This window comes from Phalangium opilio, unplaced genomic scaffold, assembly GCF_054372755.1.
Source record: "Phalangium opilio isolate 3A_F unplaced genomic scaffold, DU_Popi_V2 ptg000360l_1, whole genome shotgun sequence".
NCBI classification, from domain to species: Eukaryota; Metazoa; Arthropoda; class Arachnida; order Opiliones; family Phalangiidae; genus Phalangium; species Phalangium opilio.
Genome location: NW_028324230.1, coordinates 2,924,476 through 2,942,641, shown reverse-complemented (window position 1 = coordinate 2,942,641; position 18,166 = coordinate 2,924,476). Strand labels below are relative to the sequence as shown.

Here is an 18,166-nt window from a genome sequence, read left to right as displayed (position 1 = left end):
GTGCTATTTAATAATTCGAATTTAAATTAAGTGAGACAAATTAACCTTCATCTTTTTAAAACAATAACAAAAAGAAAATATGTTGGCTTTTTTCATATCTATTGGAATTTAAAAGAGGAAAAAAACGTGAAAAAGCCAACAGCGCGCAGTGTTCCTAAGTGGTCTCCCTCCCAAGTACTGACTGCGCTCGACGCTGCTTAACTTCGGTGATCCGACGAGAACCGGTGTTTTCAGCGTGATATGGCCGTTGCCGAGAGTGCTATTTAATAATTCGAATTTAAATTAAGTGAGACAAATTAACCTTCATCTTTTTAAAACAATAACAAAAAGAAAATATGTTTGCTTTTTTCATATCTATTGGAATTTAAAAGAGGAAAAAAACGTGAAAAAGCCAACAGCGCGCAGTGTTCTTAAGTGGCCTCCCTCCCAAGTACTGACTGCGCTCGACGCTGCTTAACTTTGGTGATCCGACGAGAACCGGTGTTTTCAGCGTGATATGGCCGTTGCCGAGAGTGCTATTTAATAATTCGAATTTAATTAACCTTCATCTTTATAAATCAATAAGAAAGAGAAGATATGTTTGCTTTTTCATATCTCATGGAATTTAAAAGAGGAAATAAAAGTGAAAAAGCCAACGGCACGCAAAGTTTCCAAGTACTGACTGCGCTCGACGCTGCTTAACTTCGGTGATCGGACGAGAACCGGTGTTTTCAGCGTGATATGGCCGTTGCCGAGAGTGCTATTTAATAATTCGAATTTAAATTAAGTGAGACAAATTAACCTTCATCTTTTTAAAACAATAACAAAAAGAAAATATGTTTGCTTTTTTCATATCTATTGGAATTTAAAAGAGGAAAAAAAAGTGAAAAAGCCAACGGCACGCAGTGTTCCTAAGTGGTCTCCCTCCCAAGTAGTGACTGCGCTCGACGCTGCTTAACTTCGGTTATCGGACGAGAACCGGTGTTTTCAGCGTGATATGGCCGTTGCCGAGAGTGCTATTTAATAATTCGAATTTAATTAACCTTCATCTTTATAAATCAATAAGAAAGAGAAGATATGTTTGCTTTTTTCATATCTCATGGAATTTAAAAGAGGAAATAAAAGTGAAAAAGCCAACGGCACGCAAAGTTTCCAAGTACTGACTGCGCTCGACGCTGCTTAACTTCGGTGATCGGACGAGGACCGGTGTTTTCAGCGTGATATGGCCGTTGCCGAGAGTTTTGGATAATAATTCGAATTTAAATTAAGTGAGACAAATTAACCATCATCTTTTTAAAACAATAACAATAAGAAAATATGTTTGCTTTTTTCATATCTATTGGATTTTAAAAGAGGAAAAAAAAGTGAAAAAGCCAACGGCACGCAGTTTTCCTAAGTGGTCTCTCTCCCAAGTACTGACTGCGCTCGACGCTGCTTAACTTCGGTGATCAGACGAGAACCGGTGTTTTCAGCGTGATATGGCCGTTGCCGAGAGTGCTATTTAATAATTCGAATTTAAATTAAGTGAGACAAATTAACCTTCATCTTTTTAAAACAATAACAAAAAGAAAATATGTTTGCTTTTTTCATATCTATTGGAATTTAAAAGAGGAAAAAAACGTGAAAAAGCCAACAGCGCGCAGTGTTCCTAAGTGGTCTCCCTCCCAAGTACTGACTGCGCTCGACGCTGCTTAACTTCGGTGATCCGACGAGAACCGGTGTTTTCAGCGTGATATGGCCGTTGCCGAGAGTGCTATTTAATAATTCGAATTTAATTAACTTTCATCTTTATAAAACAATAACAAAAAGAAGATATGTTTGCTTTTTTCATATCTGGTGGAATTTGAAAGAGGAAACAAAAGTGAAAAAGCCAACGGCACGCAGTATTCCCAAGTACTGTATGCGCTCGACGCTGCTTAACTTCGGTGATCGGACGAGAACCGGTGTTTTCAGCGTGATATGGCCGTTGCCGAGAGTGCTATTTAATAATTCGAATTTAAATTAAGTGAGACAAATTAACCTTCATCTTTTTAAAACAATAACAAAAAGAAAATATGTTTGCTTTTTTCATATCTATTGGAATTTAAAAGAGGAAAAAAAGTGAAAAAGCCAACGGCACGCAGTGTTCCTAAGTGGTCTCCCTCCCAAGTACTGACTGCGCTCGACGCTGCTTAACTTCCGTGATCCGACGAGAACCGGTGTTTTCAGCGTGATATGGCCGTTGCCGAGAATGCTGGATAATAATTCGAATTTAAATTAAGTGAGACAAATTGACCATCTTTTTAAAACAATAACAAAAAGAAAATATGTTTGCTTTTTTCATATCTATAGGAATTTAAAAGAAAAAAAAAGTGAAAAAGCCAACGGCACGCAGTGTTCCTAAATGGTCTCCCTCCCAAGTACTGACTGCGCTCGACGCTGCTTAACTTCGGTGATCGGACGAGAACCGGTGTTTTCAGCGTGATATGGCCGTTGCCGAGAGTGCTATTTAATAATTCGAATTTAAATTAAGTGAGACAAATTAACCTTCATCTTTTTAAAACAATAACAAAAAGAAAATATGTTGGCTTTTTTCATATCTATTGGAATTTAAAAGAGGAAAAAAACGTTAAAAAGCCAACAGCGCGCAGTGTTCCTAAGTGGTCTCCCTCCCAAGTACTGACTGCGCTCGACGCTGCTTAACTTCGGTGATCCGACGAGAACCGGTGTTTTCAGCGTGATATAGCCGTTGCCGAGAGAGCTAGATAATAATTCGAATTTAAATTAAGTGAGACAAATTGACCTTCATCTTTTTAAAACAATAACAAAAAGAAAATATGTTTGCTTTTTTCATATCTATAGGAATTTAAAAGAAAAAAAAAGTGAACAAGCCAACAGCACGCAGTGTTCCTAAGTGGTCTCCCTCCCAAGTACTGACTGCGCTCGACGCTGCTTAACTTCAGTGATCGGACGAGAACCGGTGTTTTCAGCGTGATATGGCCGTTGCCGAGAGTGCTATTTAATAATTCGAATTTAAATTAAGTGAGACAAATTAACCTTCATCTTTTTAAAACAATAACAAAAAGAAAATATGTTTGCTTTTTTCATATCTATAGGAATTTAAAAGAAAAAAAAAAGTGAAAAAGCCAACGGCACGCAGTGTTCCTAAGTGGTCTCCCTCCCAAGTACTGACTGCGCTCGACGCTGCTTAACTTCGGTGATCGGACGAGAACCGGTGTTTTCAGCGTGATATGGCCGTTGCCGAGAGTGCTATTTAATAATTCGAATTTAAATTAAGTGAGACAAATTAACCTTCATCTTTTTAAAACAATAACAAAAAGAAAATATGTTGGCTTTTTTCATATCTATTGGAATTTAAAAGAGGAAAAAAACGTGAAAAAGCCAACAGCGCGCAGTGTTCCTAAGTGGTCTCCCTCCCAAGTACTGACTGCGCTCGACGCTGCTTAACTTCGGTGATCCGACGAGAACCGGTGTTTTCAGCGTGATATGGCCGTTGCCGAGAGTGCTATTTAATAATTCGAATTTAAATTAAGTGAGACAAATTAACCTTCATCTTTTTAAAACAATAACAAAAAGAAAATATGTTTGCTTTTTTCATATCTATTGGAATTTAAAAGAGGAAAAAAACGTGAAAAAGCCAACAGCGCGCAGTGTTCTTAAGTGGCCTCCCTCCCAAGTACTGACTGCGCTCGACGCTGCTTAACTTTGGTGATCCGACGAGAACCGGTGTTTTCAGCGTGATATGGCCGTTGCCGAGAGTGCTAGATAATAATTCGAATTTAAATTAAGTGAGACAAATTGACCATCTTTTTAAAACAATAACAAAAAGAAAATATGTTTGCTTTTTTCATATCTATAGGAATTGAAAAGAGGAAAAAAAAGTGAAAAAGCCAACGGCACGCAGTGTTCCTAAGTGGTCTCCCTCCCAAGTACTGACTGCGCTCGACGCTGCTTAACTTCGGTTATCGGACGAGAACCGGTGTTTTCAGCGTGATATGGCCGTTGCCGAGAGTGCTATTTAATAATTCGAATTTAATTAACCTTCATCTTTATAAATCAATAAGAAAGAGAAGATATGTTTGCTTTTTCATATCTCATGGAATTTAAAAGAGGAAATAAAAGTGAAAAAGCCAACGGCACGCAAAGTTTCCAAGTACTGACTGCGCTCGACGCTGCTTAACTTCGGTGATCGGACGAGAACCGGTGTTTTCAGCGTGATATGGCCGTTGCCGAGAGTGCTATTTAATAATTCGAATTTAAATTAAGTGAGACAAATTAACCTTCATCTTTTTAAAACAATAACAAAAAGAAAATATGTTTGCTTTTTTCATATCTATTGGAATTTAAAAGAGGAAAAAAAAGTGAAAAAGCCAACGGCACGCAGTGTTCCTAAGTGGTCTCCCTCCCAAGTAGTGACTGCGCTCGACGCTGCTTAACTTCGGTTATAGGACGAGAACCGGTGTTTTCAGCGTGATATGGCCGTTGCCGAGAGTGCTATTTAATAATTCGAATTTAATTAACCTTCATCTTTATAAATCAATAAGAAAGAGAAGATATGTTTGCTTTTTTCATATCTCATGGAATTTAAAAGAGGAAATAAAAGTGAAAAAGCCAACGGCACGCAAAGTTTCCAAGTACTGACTGCGCTCGACGCTGCTTAACTTCGGTGATCGGACGAGGACCGGTGTTTTCAGCGTGATATGGCCGTTGCCGAGAGTTTTGGATAATAATTCGAATTTAAATTAAGTGAGACAAATTAACCATCATCTTTTTAAAACAATAACAATAAGAAAATATGTTTGCTTTTTTCATATCTATTGGATTTTAAAAGAGGAAAAAAAAGTGAAAAAGCCAACGGCACGCAGTTTTCCTAAGTGGTCTCTCTCCCAAGTACTGACTGCGCTCGACGCTGCTTAACTTCGGTGATCAGACGAGAACCGGTGTTTTCAGCGTGATATGGCCGTTGCCGAGAGTGCTATTTAATAATTCGAATTTAAATTAAGTGAGACAAATTAACCTTCATCTTTTTAAAACAATAACAAAAAGAAAATATGTTTGCTTTTTTCATATCTATTGGAATTTAAAAGAGGAAAAAAAAGTGAAAAAGCCAACGGCACGCAGTGTTCCTAAGTGGTATCCCTCCCAAGTACTGACTGCGCTCGACGCTGCTTAACTTCCGTGATCCGACGAGAACCGGTGTTTTCAGCGTGATATGGCCGTTGCCGAGAGTGCTAGATAATAATTCGAATTTAAATTAAGTGAGACAAATTGACCTTCATCTTTTTAAAACAATAACAAAAAGAAAATATGTTGGCTTTTTTCATATCTATTGGAATTTAAAAGAAGAAAAAAACGTGAAAAAGCCAACAGCGCGCAGTGTTCCTAAGTGGTCTCCCTCCCAAGTACTGACTGCGCTCGACGCTGCTTAACTTCGGTGATCCGACGAGAACCGGTGTTTTCAGCGTGATATGGCCGTTGCCGAGAGTGCTAGATAATAATTCGAATTTAAATTAAGTGAGACAAATTGACCTTCATCTTTTTAAAACAATAACAAAAAGAAAATATGTTTGCTTTTTTCATATCTATAGGAATTGAAAAGAGGAAAAAAAAGTGAAAAAGCCAACGGCACGCAGTGTTCCTAAGTGGTCTCCCTCTAAAGTACTGACTGCGCTCGACGCTGCTTAACTTCGGTAATCGGACGAGAACCGGTGTTTTCAGCGTGATATGGCCGTTGCCGAGAGTGCTATTTAATAATTCGAATTTAATTAACCTTCATCTTTATAAATCAATAAGAAAGAGAAGATATGTTTGCTTTTTTCATATCTCATGGAATTTAAAAGAGGAAATAAAAGTGAAAAAGCCAACGGCACGCAAAGTTTCCAAGTACTGACTGCGCTCGACGCTGCTTAATTTCGGTGATCCGACGAGAACCGGTGTTTTCAGCGTGATATGGCCAATGCCGAGAGTGCTAGATAATAATTCGAATTTAAATTAAGTGAGACAAATTGACCTTCATCTTTTTAAAACAATAACAAAAAGAAAATATGTTTGCTTTTTTCATATCTATAGGAATTTAAAAGAAAAAAAAGTGAACAAGCCAACAGCACGCAGTGTTCCTAAGTGGTCTCCCTCCCAAGTACTGACTGCGCTCGACGCTGCTTAACTTCAGTGATCGGACGAGAACCGGTGTTTTCAGCGTGATATGGCCGTTGCCGAGAGTGCTATTTAATAATTCGAATTTAAATTAAGTGAGACAAATTAACCTTCATCTTTTTAAAACAATAACAAAAAGAAAATATGTTTGCTTTTTTCATATCTATAGGAATTTAAAAGAAAAAAAAAAGTGAAAAAGCCAACGGCACGCAGTGTTCCTAAGTGGTCTCCCTCCCAAGTACTGACTGCGCTCGACGCTGCTTAACTTCGGTGATCGGACGAGAACCGGTGTTTTCAGCGTGATATGGCCGTTGCCGAGAGTGCTATTTAATAATTCGAATTTAAATTAAGTGAGACAAATTAACCTTCATCTTTTTAAAACAATAACAAAAAGAAAATATGTTGGCTTTTTTCATATCTATTGGAATTTAAAAGAGGAAAAAAACGTGAAAAAGCCAACAGCGCGCAGTGTTCCTAAGTGGTCTCCCTCCCAAGTACTGACTGCGCTCGACGCTGCTTAACTTCGGTGATCCGACGAGAACCGGTGTTTTCAGCGTGATATGGCCGTTGCCGAGAGTGCTATTTAATAATTCGAATTTAAATTAAGTGAGACAAATTAACCTTCATCTTTTTAAAACAATAACAAAAAGAAAATATGTTTGCTTTTTTCATATCTATTGGAATTTAAAAGAGGAAAAAAACGTGAAAAAGCCAACAGCGCGCAGTGTTCTTAAGTGGTCTCCCTCCCAAGTACTGACTGCGCTCGACGCTGCTTAACTTTGGTGATCCGACGAGAACCGGTGTTTTCAGCGTGATATGGCCGTTGCCGAGAGTGCTAGATAATAATTCGAATTTAAATTAAGTGAGACAAATTGACCTTCATCTTTTTAAAACAATAACAAAAAGAAAATATGTTTGCTTTTTTCATATCTATAGGAATTGAAAAGAGGAAAAAAAAGTGAAAAAGCCAACGGCACGCAGTGTTCCTAAGTGGTCTCCCTCCCAAGTACTGACTGCGCTCGACGCTGCTTAACTTCGGTTATCGGACGAGAACCGGTGTTTTCAGCGTGATATGGCCGTTGCCGAGAGTGCTATTTAATAATTCGAATTTAAATGAAGTGAGACAAATTAACCTTCATCTTTTTAAAACAATAACAAAAAGAAAATATGTTGGCTTTTTTCATATCTATTGGAATTTAAAAGAGGAAAAAAACGTGAAAAAGCCAACAGCGCGCAGTGTTCCTAAGTGGTCTCCCTCCCAAGTACTGACTGCGCTCGACGCTGCTTAACTTCGGTGATCCGACGAGAACCGGTGTTTTCAGCGTGATATGGCCGTTGCCGAGAGTGCTATTTAATAATTCGAATTTAAATTAAGTGAGACAAATTAACCTTCATCTTTTTAAAACAATAACAAAAAGAAAATATGTTTGCTTTTTTCATATCTATTGGAATTTAAAAGAGGAAAAAAACGTGAAAAAGCCAACAGCGCGCAGTGTTCTTAAGTGGTCTCCCTCCCAAGTACTGACTGCGCTCGACGCTGCTTAACTTTGGTGATCCGACGAGAACCGGTGTTTTCAGCGTGATATGGCCGTTGCCGAGAGTGCTAGATAATAATTCGAATTTAAATTAAGTGAGACAAATTAACCTTCATCTTTTTAAAACAATAACAAAAAGAAAATATGTTTGCTTTTTTCATATCTATAGGAATTGAAAAGAGGAAAAAAAAGTGAAAAAGCCAACGGCACGCAGTGTTCCTAAGTGGTCTCCCTCCCAAGTACTGACTGCGCTCGACGCTGCTTAACTTCGGTTATCGGACGAGAACCGGTGTTTTCAGCGTGATATGGCCGTTGCCGAGAGTGCTATTTAATAATTCGAATTTAAATGAAGTGAGACAAATTAACCTTCATCTTTTTAAAACAATAACAAAAAGAAAATATGTTGGCTTTTTTCATATCTATTGGAATTTAAAAGAGGAAAAAAACGTGAAAAAGCCAACAGCGCGCAGTGTTCCTAAGTGGTCTCCCTCCCAAGTACTGACTGCGCTCGACGCTGCTTAACTTCGGTGATCCGACGAGAACCGGTGTTTTCAGCGTGATATGGCCGTTGCCGAGAGTGCTATTTAATAATTCGAATTTAAATTAAGTGAGACAAATTAACCTTCATCTTTTTAAAACAATAACAAAAAGAAAATATGTTTGCTTTTTTCATATCTATTGGAATTTAAAAGAGGAAAAAAACGTGAAAAAGCCAACAGCGCGCAGTGTTCTTAAGTGGTCTCCCTCCCAAGTACTGACTGCGCTCGACGCTGCTTAACTTTGGTGATCCGACGAGAACCGGTGTTTTCAGCGTGATATGGCCGTTGCCGAGAGTGCTAGATAATAATTCGAATTTAAATTAAGTGAGACAAATTAACCTTCATCTTTTTAAAACAATAACAAAAAGAAAATATGTTTGCTTTTTTCATATCTATAGGAATTGAAAAGAGGAAAAAAAAGTGAAAAAGCCAACGGCACGCAGTGTTCCTAAGTGGTCTCCCTCCCAAGTACTGACTGCGCTCGACGCTGCTTAACTTCGGTTATCGGACGAGAACCGGTGTTTTCAGCGTGATATGGCCGTTGCCGAGAGTGGTATTTAATAATTCGAATTTAATTAACCTTCATCTTTATAAATCAGTAAGAAAGAGAAGATATGTTTGCTTTTTTCATATCTCATGGAATTTAAAAGAGGAAATAAAAGTGAAAAAGCCAACGGCACGCAAAGTTTCCAAGTACTGACTGCGCTCGACGCTGCTTAACTTCGGTGATCGGACGAGAACCGGTGTTTTCAGCGTGATATGGCCGTTGCCGAGAGTGCTATTTAATAATTCGAATTTAAATTAAGTGAGACAAATTAACCTTCATCTTTTTAAAACAATAACAAAAAGAAAATATATTTGCTTTTTTCATATCTATTGGAATTTAAAAGAGGAAAAAAAAGTGAAAAAGCCAACGGCACGCAGTGTTCCTAAGTGGTCTCCCTCCCAAGTACTGACTGCGCTCGACGCTGCTTAACTTCGGTGATCGGACGAGTACCGGTGTTTTCAGCGTGATATGGCCGTTGCCGAGAGTGCTATTTAATAATTCGAATTTAAATTAAGTGAGACAAATTAACCTTCATCTTTTTAAAACAATAACAAAAAGAAAATATGTTGGCTTTTTTCATATCTATTGGAATTTAAAAGAGGAAAAAAACGTGAAAAAGCCAACAGCGCGCAGTGTTCCTAAGTGGTCTCCCTCCCAAGTACTGACTGCGCTCGACGCTGCTTAACTTCGGTGATCCGACGAGAACCGGTGTTTTCAGCGTGATATGGCCGTTGCCGAGAATGCTAGATAATAATTCGAATTTAAATTAAGTGAGACAAATTGACCTTCATCTTTTTAAAACAATAACAAAAAGAAAATATGTTTGCTTTTTTCATATCTATAGGAATTGAAAAGAGGAAAAAAAAGTGAAAAAGCCAACGGCACGCAGTGTTCCTAAGTGGTCTCCCTCCCAAGTACTGACTGCGCTCGACGCTGCTTAACTTCGGTTATCGGACGAGAACCGGTGTTTTCAGCGTGATATGGCCGTTGCCGAGAGTGCTATTTAATAATTCGAATTTAATTAACCTTCATCTTTATAAATCAATAAGAAAGAGAAGATATGTTTGCTTTTTTCATATCTCATGGAATTTAAAAGAGGAAATAAAAGTGAAAAAGCCAACGGCACGCAAAGTTTCCAAGTACTGACTGCGCTCGACGCTGCTTAACTTCGGTGATCGGACGAGAACCGGTGTTTTCAGCGTGATATGGCCGTTGCCGAGAGTGCTATTTAATAATTCGAATTTAAATTAAGTGAGACAAATTAACCTTCATCTTTTTAAAACAATAACAAAAAGAAAATATATTTGCTTTTTTCATATCTATTGGAATTTAAAAGAGGAAAAAAAAGTGAAAAAGCCAACGGCACGCAGTGTTCCTAAGTGGTCTCCCTCCCAAGTACTGACTGCGCTCGACGCTGCTTAACTTCGGTGATCGGACGAGTACCGGTGTTTTCAGCGTGATATGGCCGTTGCCGAGAGTGCTATTTAATAATTCGAATTTAAATTAAGTGAGACAAATTAACCTTCATCTTTTTAAAACAATAACAAAAAGAAAATATGTTGGCTTTTTTCATATCTATTGGAATTTAAAAGAGGAAAAAAACGTGAAAAAGCCAACAGCGCGCAGTGTTCCTAAGTGGTCTCCCTCCCAAGTACTGACTGCGCTCGACGCTGCTTAACTTCGGTGATCCGACGAGAACCGGTGTTTTCAGCGTGATATGGCCGTTGCCGAGAATGCTAGATAATAATTCGAATTTAAATTAAGTGAGACAAATTGACCTTCATCTTTTTAAAACAATAACAAAAAGAAAATATGTTTGCTTTTTTCATATCTATAGGAATTGAAAAGAGGAAAAAAAAGTGAAAAAGCCAACGGCACGCAGTGTTCCTAAGTGGTCTCCCTCCCAAGTACTGACTGCGCTCGACGCTGCTTAACTTCGGTTATCGGACGAGAACCGGTGTTTTCAGCGTGATATGGCCGTTGCCGAGAGTGCTATTTAATAATTCGAATTTAATTAACCTTCATCTTTATAAATCAATAAGAAAGAGAAGATATGTTTGCTTTTTTCATATCTCATGGAATTTAAAAGAGGAAATAAAAGTGAAAAAGCCAACGGCACGCAAAGTTTCCAAGTACTGACTGCGCTCGACGCTGCTTAACTTCGGTGATCGGACGAGAACCGGTGTTTTCAGCGTGATATGGCCGTTGCCGAGAGTGCTATTTAATAATTCGAATTTAAATTAAGTGAGACAAATTAACCTTCATCTTTTTAAAACAATAACAAAAAGAAAATATATTTGCTTTTTTCATATCTATTGGAATTTAAAAGAGGAAAAAAAAGTGAAAAAGCCAACGGCACGCAGTGTTCCTAAGTGGTCTCCCTCCCAAGTACTGACTGCGCTCGACGCTGCTTAACTTCGGTGATCGGACGAGTACCGGTGTTTTCAGCGTGATATGGCCGTTGCCGAGAGTGCTATTTAATAATTCGAATTTAAATTAAGTGAGACAAATTAACCTTCATCTTTTTAAAACAATAACAAAAAGAAAATATGTTGGCTTTTTTCATATCTATTGGAATTTAAAAGAGGAAAAAAACGTGAAAAAGCCAACAGCGCGCAGTGTTCCTAAGTGGTCTCCCTCCCAAGTACTGACTGCGCTCGACGCTGCTTAACTTCGGTGATCCGACGAGAACCGGTGTTTTCAGCGTGATATGGCCGTTGCCGAGAATGCTAGATAATAATTCGAATTTAAATTAAGTGAGACAAATTGACCTTCATCTTTTTAAAACAATAACAAAAAGAAAATATGTTTGCTTTTTTCATATCTATAGGAATTGAAAAGAGGAAAAAAAAGTGAAAAAGCCAACGGCACGCAGTGTTCCTAAGTGGTCTCCCTCCCAAGTACTGACTGCGCTCGACGCTGCTTAACTTCGGTTATCGGACGAGAACCGGTGTTTTCAGCGTGATATGGCCGTTGCCGAGAGTGCTATTTAATAATTCGAATTTAATTAACCTTCATCTTTATAAATCAATAAGAAAGAGAAGATATGTTTGCTTTTTTCATATCTCATGGAATTTAAAAGAGGAAATAAAAGTGAAAAAGCCAACGGCACGCAAAGTTTCCAAGTACTGACTGCGCTCGACGCTGCTTAACTTCGGTGATCGGACGAGAACCGGTGTTTTCAGCGTGATATGGCCGTTGCCGAGAGTGCTATTTAATAATTCGAATTTAAATTAAGTGAGACAAATTAACCTTCATCTTTTTAAAACAATAACAAAAAGAAAATATGTTTGCTTTTTTCATATCTATTGGAATTTAAAAGAGGAAAAAAAAGTGAAAAAGCCAACGGCACGCAGTGTTCCTAAGTGGTCTCCCTCCCAAGTACTGACTGCGCTCGACGCTGCTTAACTTTGGTGATCGGACGAGAACCGGTGTTTTCAGCGTGATATGGCCGTTGCCGAGAGTGCTATTTAATAATTCGAATTTAAATTAAGTGAGACAAATTAACCTTCATCTTTTTAAAACAATAACAAAAAGAAAATATTTTTGCTTTTTTCATATCTATTGGAATTTAAAAGAGGAAAAAAAAGTGAAAAAGCCAACGGCACGCAGTGTTCCTAAGTGGTCTCCCTCCCAAGTACTGACTGCGCTCGACGCTTATTAACTTCGGTGATCCGACGAGAACCGGTGTTTTCAGCGTGATATGGCCGTTGCCAAGAGTGCTAGATAATAATTCGAATTTAAATTAAGTGAGACAAATTGACCTTCATCTTTTTAAAACAATAACAAAAAGAAAAAATGTTTGCTTTTTTCATATCTATAGGAATTTAAAAGAGGAAAAAAAAGTGAAAAAGCCAACGGCACGCAGTGTTCCTAAGTGGTCTCCCTCCCAAGTACTGACTGCGCTCGACGCTGCTTAACTTCGGTTATCGGACGAGAACCGGTGTTTTCAGCGTGATATGGCCGTTGCCGAGAGTGCTATTTAATAATTCGAATTTAATTAACCTTCATCTTTATAAATCAATAAGAAAGAGAAGATATGTTTGCTTTTTTCATATCTCATGGAATTTAAAAGAGGAAATAAAAGTGAAAAAGCCAACGGCACGCAAAGTTTCCAAGTACTGACTGCGCTCGACGCTGCTTAACTTCGGTGATCGGACGAGAACCGGTGTTTTCAGCGTGATATGGCCGTTGCCGAGAGTGCTATTTAATAATTCGAATTTAAATTAAGTGAGACAAATTAACCTTCATCTTTTTAAAACAATAACAAAAAGAAAATATGTTTGCTTTTTTCATATCTATTGGAATTTAAAAGAGGAAAAAAAAGTGAAAAAGCCAACGGCACGCAGTGTTCCTAAGTGGTCTCCCTCCCAAGTACTGACTGCGCTCGACGCTTATTAACTTCGGTGATCCGACGAGAACCGGTGTTTTCAGCGTGATATGGCCGTTGCCAAGAGTGCTAGATAATAATTCGAATTTAAATTAAGTGAGACAAATTGACCTTCATCTTTTTAAAACAATAACAAAAAGAAAAAATGTTTGCTTTTTTCATATCTATAGGAATTTAAAAGAGGAAAAAAAAGTGAAAAAGCCAACGGCACGCAGTGTTCCTAAGTGGTCTCCCTCCCAAGTACTGACTGCGCTCGACGCTGCTTAACTTCGGTTATCGGACGAGAACCGGTGTTTTCAGCGTGATATGGCCGTTGCCGAGAGTGCTATTTAATAATTCGAATTTAATTAACCTTCATCTTTATAAATCAATAAGAAAGAGAAGATATGTTTGCTTTTTTCATATCTCATGGAATTTAAAAGAGGAAATAAAAGTGAAAAAGCCAACGGCACGCAAAGTTTCCAAGTACTGACTGCGCTCGACGCTGCTTAACTTCGGTGATCGGACGAGAACCGGTGTTTTCAGCGTGATATGGCCGTTGCCGAGAGTGCTATTTAATAATTCGAATTTAAATTAAGTGAGACAAATTAACCTTCATCTTTTTAAAACAATAACAAAAAGAAAATATGTTTGCTTTTTTCATATCTATTGGAATTTAAAAGAGGAAAAAAAAGTGAAAAAGCCAACGGCACGCAGTGTTCCTAAGTGGTCTCCCTCCCAAGTACTGACTGCGCTCGACGCTTATTAACTTCGGTGATCCGACGAGAACCGGTGTTTTCAGCGTGATATGGCCGTTGCCAAGAGTGCTAGATAATAATTCGAATTTAAATTAAGTGAGACAAATTGACCTTCATCTTTTTAAAACAATAACAAAAAGAAAAAATGTTTGCTTTTTTCATATCTATAGGAATTTAAAAGAGGAAAAAAAAGTGAAAAAGCCAACGGCACGCAGTGTTCCTAAGTGGTCTCCCTCCCAAGTACTGACTGCGCTCGACGCTGCTTAACTTCGGTTATCGGACGAGAACCGGTGTTTTCAGCGTGATATGGCCGTTGCCGAGAGTGCTATTTAATAATTCGAATTTAATTAACCTTCATCTTTATAAATCAATAAGAAAGAGAAGATATGTTTGCTTTTTTCATATCTCATGGAATTTAAAAGAGGAAATAAAAGTGAAAAAGCCAACGGCACGCAAAGTTTCCAAGTACTGACTGCGCTCGACGCTGCTTAACTTCGGTGATCGGACGAGAACCGGTGTTTTCAGCGTGATATGGCCGTTGCCGAGAGTGCTATTTAATAATTCGAATTTAAATTAAGTGAGACAAATTAACCTTCATCTTTTTAAAACAATAACAAAAAGAAAATATGTTTGCTTTTTTCATATCTATTGGAATTTAAAAGAGGAAAAAAAAGTGAAAAAGCCAACGGCACGCAGTGTTCCTAAGTGGTCTCCCTCCCAAGTACTGACTGCGCTCGACGCTGCTTAATTTCGGTGATCCGACGAGAACCGGTGTTTTCAGCGTGATATGGCCGTTGCCAAGAGTGCTAGATAATAATTCGAATTTAAATTAAGTGGGACAAATTGACCTTCATCTTTCTAAAACCATAACAAAAAGAAAATATGTTTGCTTTTTTCATATCTATCGGATTTTAAATGAGGAAAAAAAAGTGAAAAAGGCAACGGCACGCAGTGTTCCTAAGTGGTCTCCCTCCCAAGTACTGACTGCGCTCGACGCTGCTTAACTTTGGTGATCGGACGAGAACCGGTGTTTTCAGCGTGATATGGCCGTTGCCGAGAGTGCTATTTAATAATTCGAATTTAAATTAAGTGAGACAAATTAACCTTCATCTTTTTAAAACAATAACAAAAAGAAAATATGTTTGCTTTTTTCATATCTATTGGAATTTAAAAGAGGAAAAAAAAGTGAAAAAGCCAACGGCACGCAGTGTTCCTAAGTGGTCTCCCTCCCAAGTACTGACTGCGCTCGACGCTGCTTAACTTCGGTGATCCGACGAGAACCGGTGTTTTCAGCGTGATATGGCCAATGCCGAGAGTGCTAGATAATAATTCGAATTTAAATTAAGTGAGACAAATTGACCTTCATCTTTTTAAAACAATAACAAAAAGAAAATATGTTTGCTTTTTTCATATCTATAGGAATTTAAAAGAAAAAAAAAGTGAACAAGCCAACAGCACGCAGTGTTCCTAAGTGGTCTCCCTCCCAAGTACTGACTGCGCTCGACGCTGCTTAACTTCAGTGATCGGACGAGAACCGGTGTTTTCAGCGTGATATGGCCGTTGCCGAGAGTGCTATTTAATAATTCGAATTTAAATTAAGTGAGACAAATTAACCTTCATCTTTTTAAAACAATAACAAAAAGAAAATATGTTTGCTTTTTTCATATCTATAGGAATTTAAAAGAAAAAAAAAAGTGAAAAAGCCAACGGCACGCAGTGTTCCTAAGTGGTCTCCCTCCCAAGTACTGACTGCGCTCGACGCTGCTTAACTTCGGTGATCGGACGAGAACCGGTGTTTTCAGCGTGATATGGCCGTTGCCGAGAGTGCTATTTAATAATTCGAATTTAAATTAAGTGAGACAAATTAACCTTCATCTTTTTAAAACAATAACAAAAAGAAAATATGTTGGCTTTTTTCATATCTATTGGAATTTAAAAGAGGAAAAAAACGTGAAAAAGCCAACAGCGCGCAGTGTTCCTAAGTGGTCTCCCTCCCAAGTACTGACTGCGCTCGACGCTGCTTAACTTCGGTGATCCGACGAGAACCGGTGTTTTCAGCGTGATATGGCCGTTGCCGAGAGTGCTATTTAATAATTCGAATTTAAATTAAGTGAGACAAATTAACCTTCATCTTTTTAAAACAATAACAAAAAGAAAATATGTTTGCTTTTTTCATATCTATTGGAATTTAAAAGAGGAAAAAAACGTGAAAAAGCCAACAGCGCGCAGTGTTCTTAAGTGGTCTCCCTCCCAAGTACTGACTGCGCTCGACGCTGCTTAACTTTGGTGATCCGACGAGAACCGGTGTTTTCAGCGTGATATGGCCGTTGCCGAGAGTGCTAGATAATAATTCGAATTTAAATTAAGTGAGACAAATTGACCTTCATCTTTTTAAAACAATAACAAAAAGAAAATATGTTTGCTTTTTTCATATCTATAGGAATTGAAAAGAGGAAAAAAAAGTGAAAAAGCCAACGGCACGCAGTGTTCCTAAGTGGTCTCCCTCCCAAGTACTGACTGCGCTCGACGCTGCTTAACTTCGGTTATCGGACGAGAACCGGTGTTTTCAGCGTGATATGGCCGTTGCCGAGAGTGCTATTTAATAATTCGAATTTAATTAACCTTCATCTTTATAAATCAATAAGAAAGAGAAGATATGTTTGCTTTTTCATATCTCATGGAATTTAAAAGAGGAAATAAAAGTGAAAAAGCCAACGGCACGCAAAGTTTCCAAGTACTGACTGCGCTCGACGCTGCTTAACTTCGGTGATCGGACGAGAACCGGTGTTTTCAGCGTGATATGGCCGTTGCCGAGAGTGCTATTTAATAATTCGTATTTAAATTAAGTGAGACAAATTAACCTTCATCTTTTTAAAACAATAACAAAAAGAAAATATGTTTGCTTTTTTCATATCTATTGGAATTTAAAAGAGGAAAAAAAGTGAAAAAGCCAACGGCACGCAGTGTTCCTAAGTGGTCTCCCTCCCAAGTACTGACTGCGCTCGACGCTGCTTAACTTCGGTTATCGGACGAGAACCGGTGTTTTCAGCGTGATATGGCCGTTGCCGAGAGTGCTATTTAATAATTCGAATTTAATTAACCTTCATCTTTATAAATCAATAAGAAAGAGAAGATATGTTTGCTTTTTTCATATCTCATGGAATTTAAAAGAGGAAATAAAAGTGAAAAAGCCAACGGCACGCAAAGTTTCCAAGTACTGACTGCGCTCGACGCTGCTTAACTTCGGTGATCGGACGAGAACCGGTGTTTTCAGCGTGATATGGCCGTTGCCGAGAGTGCTATTTAATAATTCGAATTTAAATTAAGTGAGACAAATTAACCTTCATCTTTTTAAAACAATAACAAAAAGAAAATATGTTGGCTTTTTTCATATCTATTGGAATTTAAAAGAGGAAAAAAACGTGAAAAAGCCAACAGCGCGCAGTGTTCCTAAGTGGTCTCCCTCCCAAGTACTGACTGCGCTCGACGCTGCTTAACTTCGGTGATCCGACGAGAACCGGTGTTTTCAGCGTGATATGGCCGTTGCCGAGAGTGCTATTTAATAATTCGAATTTAAATTAAGTGAGACAAATTAACCTTCATCTTTTTAAAACAATAACAAAAAGAAAATATGTTTGCTTTTTTCATATCTATTGGAATTTAAAAGAGGAAAAAAACGTGAAAAAGCCAACAGCGCGCAGTGTTCTTAAGTGGTCTCTCTCCCAAGTACTGACTGCGCTCGACGCTGCTTAACTTTGGTGATCCGACGAGAACCGGTGTTTTCAGCGTGATATGGCCGTTGCCGAGAGTGCTAGATAATAATTCGAATTTAAATTAAGTGAGACAAATTGACCTTCATCTTTTTAAAACAATAACAAAAAGAAAATATGTTTGCTTTTTTCATATCTATAGGAATTGAAAAGAGGAAAAAAAGTGAAAAAGCCAACGACACGCAGTGTTCCTAAGTGGTCTCCCTCCCAAGTACTGACTGCGCTCGACGCTGCTTAACTTCGGTTATCGGACGAGAACCGGTGTTTTCAGCGTGATATGGCCGTTGCCGAGAGTGCTATTTAATAATTCGAATTTAATTAACCTTCATCTTTATAAATCAATAAGAAAGAGAAGATATGTTTGCTTTTTCATATCTCATGGAATTTAAAAGAGGAAATAAAAGTGAAAAAGCCAACGGCACGCAAAGTTTCCAAGTACTGACTGCGCTCGACGCTGCTTAACTTCGGTGATCGGACGAGAACCGGTGTTTTCAGCGTGATATGGCCGTTGCCGAG

The 18,166-nt window shown here is 38.3% G+C and overlaps 25 non-coding genes and 47 pseudogenes across 25 annotated transcripts; all 72 read right to left on the bottom strand.

The window, feature by feature from the left end:
• Positions 1-133: 133 nt before the first annotated feature.
• Positions 134-252, bottom strand: LOC149599756 (5S ribosomal RNA; annotated as a pseudogene).
• A 137-nt stretch (positions 253-389) lies between these two features.
• On the bottom strand, positions 390-508 carry LOC149599755 (5S ribosomal RNA; annotated as a pseudogene).
• A 121-nt stretch (positions 509-629) lies between these two features.
• Positions 630-732, bottom strand: LOC149599754 (5S ribosomal RNA; annotated as a pseudogene).
• A 137-nt stretch (positions 733-869) lies between these two features.
• Positions 870-988, bottom strand: LOC149599753 (5S ribosomal RNA; annotated as a pseudogene).
• Positions 989-1,110: 122 nt separating this feature from the next.
• LOC149599752 (5S ribosomal RNA) lies at positions 1,111-1,213 on the bottom strand (annotated as a pseudogene).
• A 137-nt stretch (positions 1,214-1,350) lies between these two features.
• LOC149599751 (5S ribosomal RNA) lies at positions 1,351-1,469 on the bottom strand (annotated as a pseudogene).
• Positions 1,470-1,606: 137 nt separating this feature from the next.
• Positions 1,607-1,725, bottom strand: LOC149599750 (5S ribosomal RNA; annotated as a pseudogene).
• Positions 1,726-1,847: 122 nt separating this feature from the next.
• Positions 1,848-1,950, bottom strand: LOC149599749 (5S ribosomal RNA; annotated as a pseudogene).
• Positions 1,951-2,086: 136 nt separating this feature from the next.
• LOC149599748 (5S ribosomal RNA) lies at positions 2,087-2,205 on the bottom strand (annotated as a pseudogene).
• A 132-nt stretch (positions 2,206-2,337) lies between these two features.
• Positions 2,338-2,456, bottom strand: LOC149599747 (5S ribosomal RNA). The gene has a single exon (XR_016379059.1). It is a non-coding gene; the product is annotated as a 5S ribosomal RNA (ribosomal RNA).
• A 137-nt stretch (positions 2,457-2,593) lies between these two features.
• Positions 2,594-2,712, bottom strand: LOC149599746 (5S ribosomal RNA; annotated as a pseudogene).
• A 135-nt stretch (positions 2,713-2,847) lies between these two features.
• Positions 2,848-2,966, bottom strand: LOC149599745 (5S ribosomal RNA). The gene has a single exon (XR_016378214.1). It is a non-coding gene; the product is annotated as a 5S ribosomal RNA (ribosomal RNA).
• A 136-nt stretch (positions 2,967-3,102) lies between these two features.
• On the bottom strand, positions 3,103-3,221 carry LOC149599744 (5S ribosomal RNA). Its single transcript, XR_016378793.1, has one exon. It is a non-coding gene; the product is annotated as a 5S ribosomal RNA (ribosomal RNA).
• A 137-nt stretch (positions 3,222-3,358) lies between these two features.
• On the bottom strand, positions 3,359-3,477 carry LOC149599743 (5S ribosomal RNA; annotated as a pseudogene).
• A 137-nt stretch (positions 3,478-3,614) lies between these two features.
• LOC149599742 (5S ribosomal RNA) lies at positions 3,615-3,733 on the bottom strand (annotated as a pseudogene).
• Positions 3,734-3,867: 134 nt separating this feature from the next.
• On the bottom strand, positions 3,868-3,986 carry LOC149599741 (5S ribosomal RNA). The gene has a single exon (XR_016378504.1). It is a non-coding gene; the product is annotated as a 5S ribosomal RNA (ribosomal RNA).
• Positions 3,987-4,107: 121 nt separating this feature from the next.
• Positions 4,108-4,210, bottom strand: LOC149599740 (5S ribosomal RNA; annotated as a pseudogene).
• A 137-nt stretch (positions 4,211-4,347) lies between these two features.
• On the bottom strand, positions 4,348-4,466 carry LOC149599739 (5S ribosomal RNA; annotated as a pseudogene).
• A 122-nt stretch (positions 4,467-4,588) lies between these two features.
• Positions 4,589-4,691, bottom strand: LOC149599738 (5S ribosomal RNA; annotated as a pseudogene).
• A 137-nt stretch (positions 4,692-4,828) lies between these two features.
• On the bottom strand, positions 4,829-4,947 carry LOC149599737 (5S ribosomal RNA; annotated as a pseudogene).
• Positions 4,948-5,084: 137 nt separating this feature from the next.
• LOC149599736 (5S ribosomal RNA) lies at positions 5,085-5,203 on the bottom strand (annotated as a pseudogene).
• A 137-nt stretch (positions 5,204-5,340) lies between these two features.
• LOC149599735 (5S ribosomal RNA) lies at positions 5,341-5,459 on the bottom strand (annotated as a pseudogene).
• Positions 5,460-5,596: 137 nt separating this feature from the next.
• Positions 5,597-5,715, bottom strand: LOC149599734 (5S ribosomal RNA). The gene has a single exon (XR_016378739.1). It is a non-coding gene; the product is annotated as a 5S ribosomal RNA (ribosomal RNA).
• A 359-nt stretch (positions 5,716-6,074) lies between these two features.
• Positions 6,075-6,193, bottom strand: LOC149599733 (5S ribosomal RNA). The gene has a single exon (XR_016378213.1). It is a non-coding gene; the product is annotated as a 5S ribosomal RNA (ribosomal RNA).
• A 136-nt stretch (positions 6,194-6,329) lies between these two features.
• LOC149599732 (5S ribosomal RNA) lies at positions 6,330-6,448 on the bottom strand. Its single transcript, XR_016378792.1, has one exon. It is a non-coding gene; the product is annotated as a 5S ribosomal RNA (ribosomal RNA).
• A 137-nt stretch (positions 6,449-6,585) lies between these two features.
• On the bottom strand, positions 6,586-6,704 carry LOC149599731 (5S ribosomal RNA; annotated as a pseudogene).
• A 137-nt stretch (positions 6,705-6,841) lies between these two features.
• On the bottom strand, positions 6,842-6,960 carry LOC149599730 (5S ribosomal RNA; annotated as a pseudogene).
• A 137-nt stretch (positions 6,961-7,097) lies between these two features.
• Positions 7,098-7,216, bottom strand: LOC149599729 (5S ribosomal RNA). Its single transcript, XR_016378503.1, has one exon. It is a non-coding gene; the product is annotated as a 5S ribosomal RNA (ribosomal RNA).
• A 137-nt stretch (positions 7,217-7,353) lies between these two features.
• Positions 7,354-7,472, bottom strand: LOC149599728 (5S ribosomal RNA; annotated as a pseudogene).
• A 137-nt stretch (positions 7,473-7,609) lies between these two features.
• LOC149599727 (5S ribosomal RNA) lies at positions 7,610-7,728 on the bottom strand (annotated as a pseudogene).
• A 137-nt stretch (positions 7,729-7,865) lies between these two features.
• LOC149599726 (5S ribosomal RNA) lies at positions 7,866-7,984 on the bottom strand. Its single transcript, XR_016378502.1, has one exon. It is a non-coding gene; the product is annotated as a 5S ribosomal RNA (ribosomal RNA).
• A 137-nt stretch (positions 7,985-8,121) lies between these two features.
• Positions 8,122-8,240, bottom strand: LOC149599725 (5S ribosomal RNA; annotated as a pseudogene).
• A 137-nt stretch (positions 8,241-8,377) lies between these two features.
• On the bottom strand, positions 8,378-8,496 carry LOC149599724 (5S ribosomal RNA; annotated as a pseudogene).
• Positions 8,497-8,633: 137 nt separating this feature from the next.
• Positions 8,634-8,752, bottom strand: LOC149599723 (5S ribosomal RNA). Its single transcript, XR_016378501.1, has one exon. It is a non-coding gene; the product is annotated as a 5S ribosomal RNA (ribosomal RNA).
• A 122-nt stretch (positions 8,753-8,874) lies between these two features.
• Positions 8,875-8,977, bottom strand: LOC149599722 (5S ribosomal RNA; annotated as a pseudogene).
• Positions 8,978-9,114: 137 nt separating this feature from the next.
• On the bottom strand, positions 9,115-9,233 carry LOC149599721 (5S ribosomal RNA). Its single transcript, XR_016377917.1, has one exon. It is a non-coding gene; the product is annotated as a 5S ribosomal RNA (ribosomal RNA).
• A 137-nt stretch (positions 9,234-9,370) lies between these two features.
• Positions 9,371-9,489, bottom strand: LOC149599720 (5S ribosomal RNA; annotated as a pseudogene).
• Positions 9,490-9,626: 137 nt separating this feature from the next.
• On the bottom strand, positions 9,627-9,745 carry LOC149599719 (5S ribosomal RNA). The gene has a single exon (XR_016378500.1). It is a non-coding gene; the product is annotated as a 5S ribosomal RNA (ribosomal RNA).
• A 122-nt stretch (positions 9,746-9,867) lies between these two features.
• Positions 9,868-9,970, bottom strand: LOC149599718 (5S ribosomal RNA; annotated as a pseudogene).
• Positions 9,971-10,107: 137 nt separating this feature from the next.
• Positions 10,108-10,226, bottom strand: LOC149599717 (5S ribosomal RNA). The gene has a single exon (XR_016377914.1). It is a non-coding gene; the product is annotated as a 5S ribosomal RNA (ribosomal RNA).
• A 137-nt stretch (positions 10,227-10,363) lies between these two features.
• On the bottom strand, positions 10,364-10,482 carry LOC149599716 (5S ribosomal RNA; annotated as a pseudogene).
• A 137-nt stretch (positions 10,483-10,619) lies between these two features.
• Positions 10,620-10,738, bottom strand: LOC149599715 (5S ribosomal RNA). Its single transcript, XR_016378499.1, has one exon. It is a non-coding gene; the product is annotated as a 5S ribosomal RNA (ribosomal RNA).
• A 122-nt stretch (positions 10,739-10,860) lies between these two features.
• LOC149599714 (5S ribosomal RNA) lies at positions 10,861-10,963 on the bottom strand (annotated as a pseudogene).
• A 137-nt stretch (positions 10,964-11,100) lies between these two features.
• On the bottom strand, positions 11,101-11,219 carry LOC149599713 (5S ribosomal RNA). Its single transcript, XR_016377913.1, has one exon. It is a non-coding gene; the product is annotated as a 5S ribosomal RNA (ribosomal RNA).
• Positions 11,220-11,356: 137 nt separating this feature from the next.
• On the bottom strand, positions 11,357-11,475 carry LOC149599712 (5S ribosomal RNA; annotated as a pseudogene).
• A 137-nt stretch (positions 11,476-11,612) lies between these two features.
• On the bottom strand, positions 11,613-11,731 carry LOC149599711 (5S ribosomal RNA). Its single transcript, XR_016378498.1, has one exon. It is a non-coding gene; the product is annotated as a 5S ribosomal RNA (ribosomal RNA).
• A 122-nt stretch (positions 11,732-11,853) lies between these two features.
• LOC149599710 (5S ribosomal RNA) lies at positions 11,854-11,956 on the bottom strand (annotated as a pseudogene).
• A 137-nt stretch (positions 11,957-12,093) lies between these two features.
• Positions 12,094-12,212, bottom strand: LOC149599709 (5S ribosomal RNA). The gene has a single exon (XR_016378290.1). It is a non-coding gene; the product is annotated as a 5S ribosomal RNA (ribosomal RNA).
• Positions 12,213-12,349: 137 nt separating this feature from the next.
• On the bottom strand, positions 12,350-12,468 carry LOC149599708 (5S ribosomal RNA; annotated as a pseudogene).
• Positions 12,469-12,605: 137 nt separating this feature from the next.
• Positions 12,606-12,724, bottom strand: LOC149599707 (5S ribosomal RNA). Its single transcript, XR_016378497.1, has one exon. It is a non-coding gene; the product is annotated as a 5S ribosomal RNA (ribosomal RNA).
• Positions 12,725-12,846: 122 nt separating this feature from the next.
• LOC149599706 (5S ribosomal RNA) lies at positions 12,847-12,949 on the bottom strand (annotated as a pseudogene).
• Positions 12,950-13,086: 137 nt separating this feature from the next.
• Positions 13,087-13,205, bottom strand: LOC149599705 (5S ribosomal RNA; annotated as a pseudogene).
• Positions 13,206-13,342: 137 nt separating this feature from the next.
• LOC149599704 (5S ribosomal RNA) lies at positions 13,343-13,461 on the bottom strand. Its single transcript, XR_016378496.1, has one exon. It is a non-coding gene; the product is annotated as a 5S ribosomal RNA (ribosomal RNA).
• Positions 13,462-13,583: 122 nt separating this feature from the next.
• On the bottom strand, positions 13,584-13,686 carry LOC149599703 (5S ribosomal RNA; annotated as a pseudogene).
• A 137-nt stretch (positions 13,687-13,823) lies between these two features.
• LOC149599702 (5S ribosomal RNA) lies at positions 13,824-13,942 on the bottom strand (annotated as a pseudogene).
• A 137-nt stretch (positions 13,943-14,079) lies between these two features.
• Positions 14,080-14,198, bottom strand: LOC149599701 (5S ribosomal RNA). The gene has a single exon (XR_016378495.1). It is a non-coding gene; the product is annotated as a 5S ribosomal RNA (ribosomal RNA).
• A 122-nt stretch (positions 14,199-14,320) lies between these two features.
• On the bottom strand, positions 14,321-14,423 carry LOC149599700 (5S ribosomal RNA; annotated as a pseudogene).
• A 137-nt stretch (positions 14,424-14,560) lies between these two features.
• LOC149599699 (5S ribosomal RNA) lies at positions 14,561-14,679 on the bottom strand (annotated as a pseudogene).
• Positions 14,680-14,816: 137 nt separating this feature from the next.
• LOC149599698 (5S ribosomal RNA) lies at positions 14,817-14,935 on the bottom strand. Its single transcript, XR_016379052.1, has one exon. It is a non-coding gene; the product is annotated as a 5S ribosomal RNA (ribosomal RNA).
• A 137-nt stretch (positions 14,936-15,072) lies between these two features.
• LOC149599697 (5S ribosomal RNA) lies at positions 15,073-15,191 on the bottom strand (annotated as a pseudogene).
• Positions 15,192-15,326: 135 nt separating this feature from the next.
• Positions 15,327-15,445, bottom strand: LOC149599696 (5S ribosomal RNA). Its single transcript, XR_016378212.1, has one exon. It is a non-coding gene; the product is annotated as a 5S ribosomal RNA (ribosomal RNA).
• Positions 15,446-15,581: 136 nt separating this feature from the next.
• Positions 15,582-15,700, bottom strand: LOC149599695 (5S ribosomal RNA). Its single transcript, XR_016378791.1, has one exon. It is a non-coding gene; the product is annotated as a 5S ribosomal RNA (ribosomal RNA).
• A 137-nt stretch (positions 15,701-15,837) lies between these two features.
• On the bottom strand, positions 15,838-15,956 carry LOC149599694 (5S ribosomal RNA; annotated as a pseudogene).
• A 137-nt stretch (positions 15,957-16,093) lies between these two features.
• LOC149599693 (5S ribosomal RNA) lies at positions 16,094-16,212 on the bottom strand (annotated as a pseudogene).
• Positions 16,213-16,349: 137 nt separating this feature from the next.
• Positions 16,350-16,468, bottom strand: LOC149599692 (5S ribosomal RNA). The gene has a single exon (XR_016378493.1). It is a non-coding gene; the product is annotated as a 5S ribosomal RNA (ribosomal RNA).
• A 121-nt stretch (positions 16,469-16,589) lies between these two features.
• LOC149599691 (5S ribosomal RNA) lies at positions 16,590-16,692 on the bottom strand (annotated as a pseudogene).
• A 136-nt stretch (positions 16,693-16,828) lies between these two features.
• Positions 16,829-16,947, bottom strand: LOC149599690 (5S ribosomal RNA). Its single transcript, XR_016378492.1, has one exon. It is a non-coding gene; the product is annotated as a 5S ribosomal RNA (ribosomal RNA).
• Positions 16,948-17,069: 122 nt separating this feature from the next.
• Positions 17,070-17,172, bottom strand: LOC149599689 (5S ribosomal RNA; annotated as a pseudogene).
• A 137-nt stretch (positions 17,173-17,309) lies between these two features.
• Positions 17,310-17,428, bottom strand: LOC149599688 (5S ribosomal RNA; annotated as a pseudogene).
• Positions 17,429-17,565: 137 nt separating this feature from the next.
• LOC149599687 (5S ribosomal RNA) lies at positions 17,566-17,684 on the bottom strand (annotated as a pseudogene).
• Positions 17,685-17,820: 136 nt separating this feature from the next.
• Positions 17,821-17,939, bottom strand: LOC149599686 (5S ribosomal RNA; annotated as a pseudogene).
• Positions 17,940-18,060: 121 nt separating this feature from the next.
• Positions 18,061-18,163, bottom strand: LOC149599685 (5S ribosomal RNA; annotated as a pseudogene).
• Between the last annotated feature and the right edge of the window lie 3 nt (positions 18,164-18,166).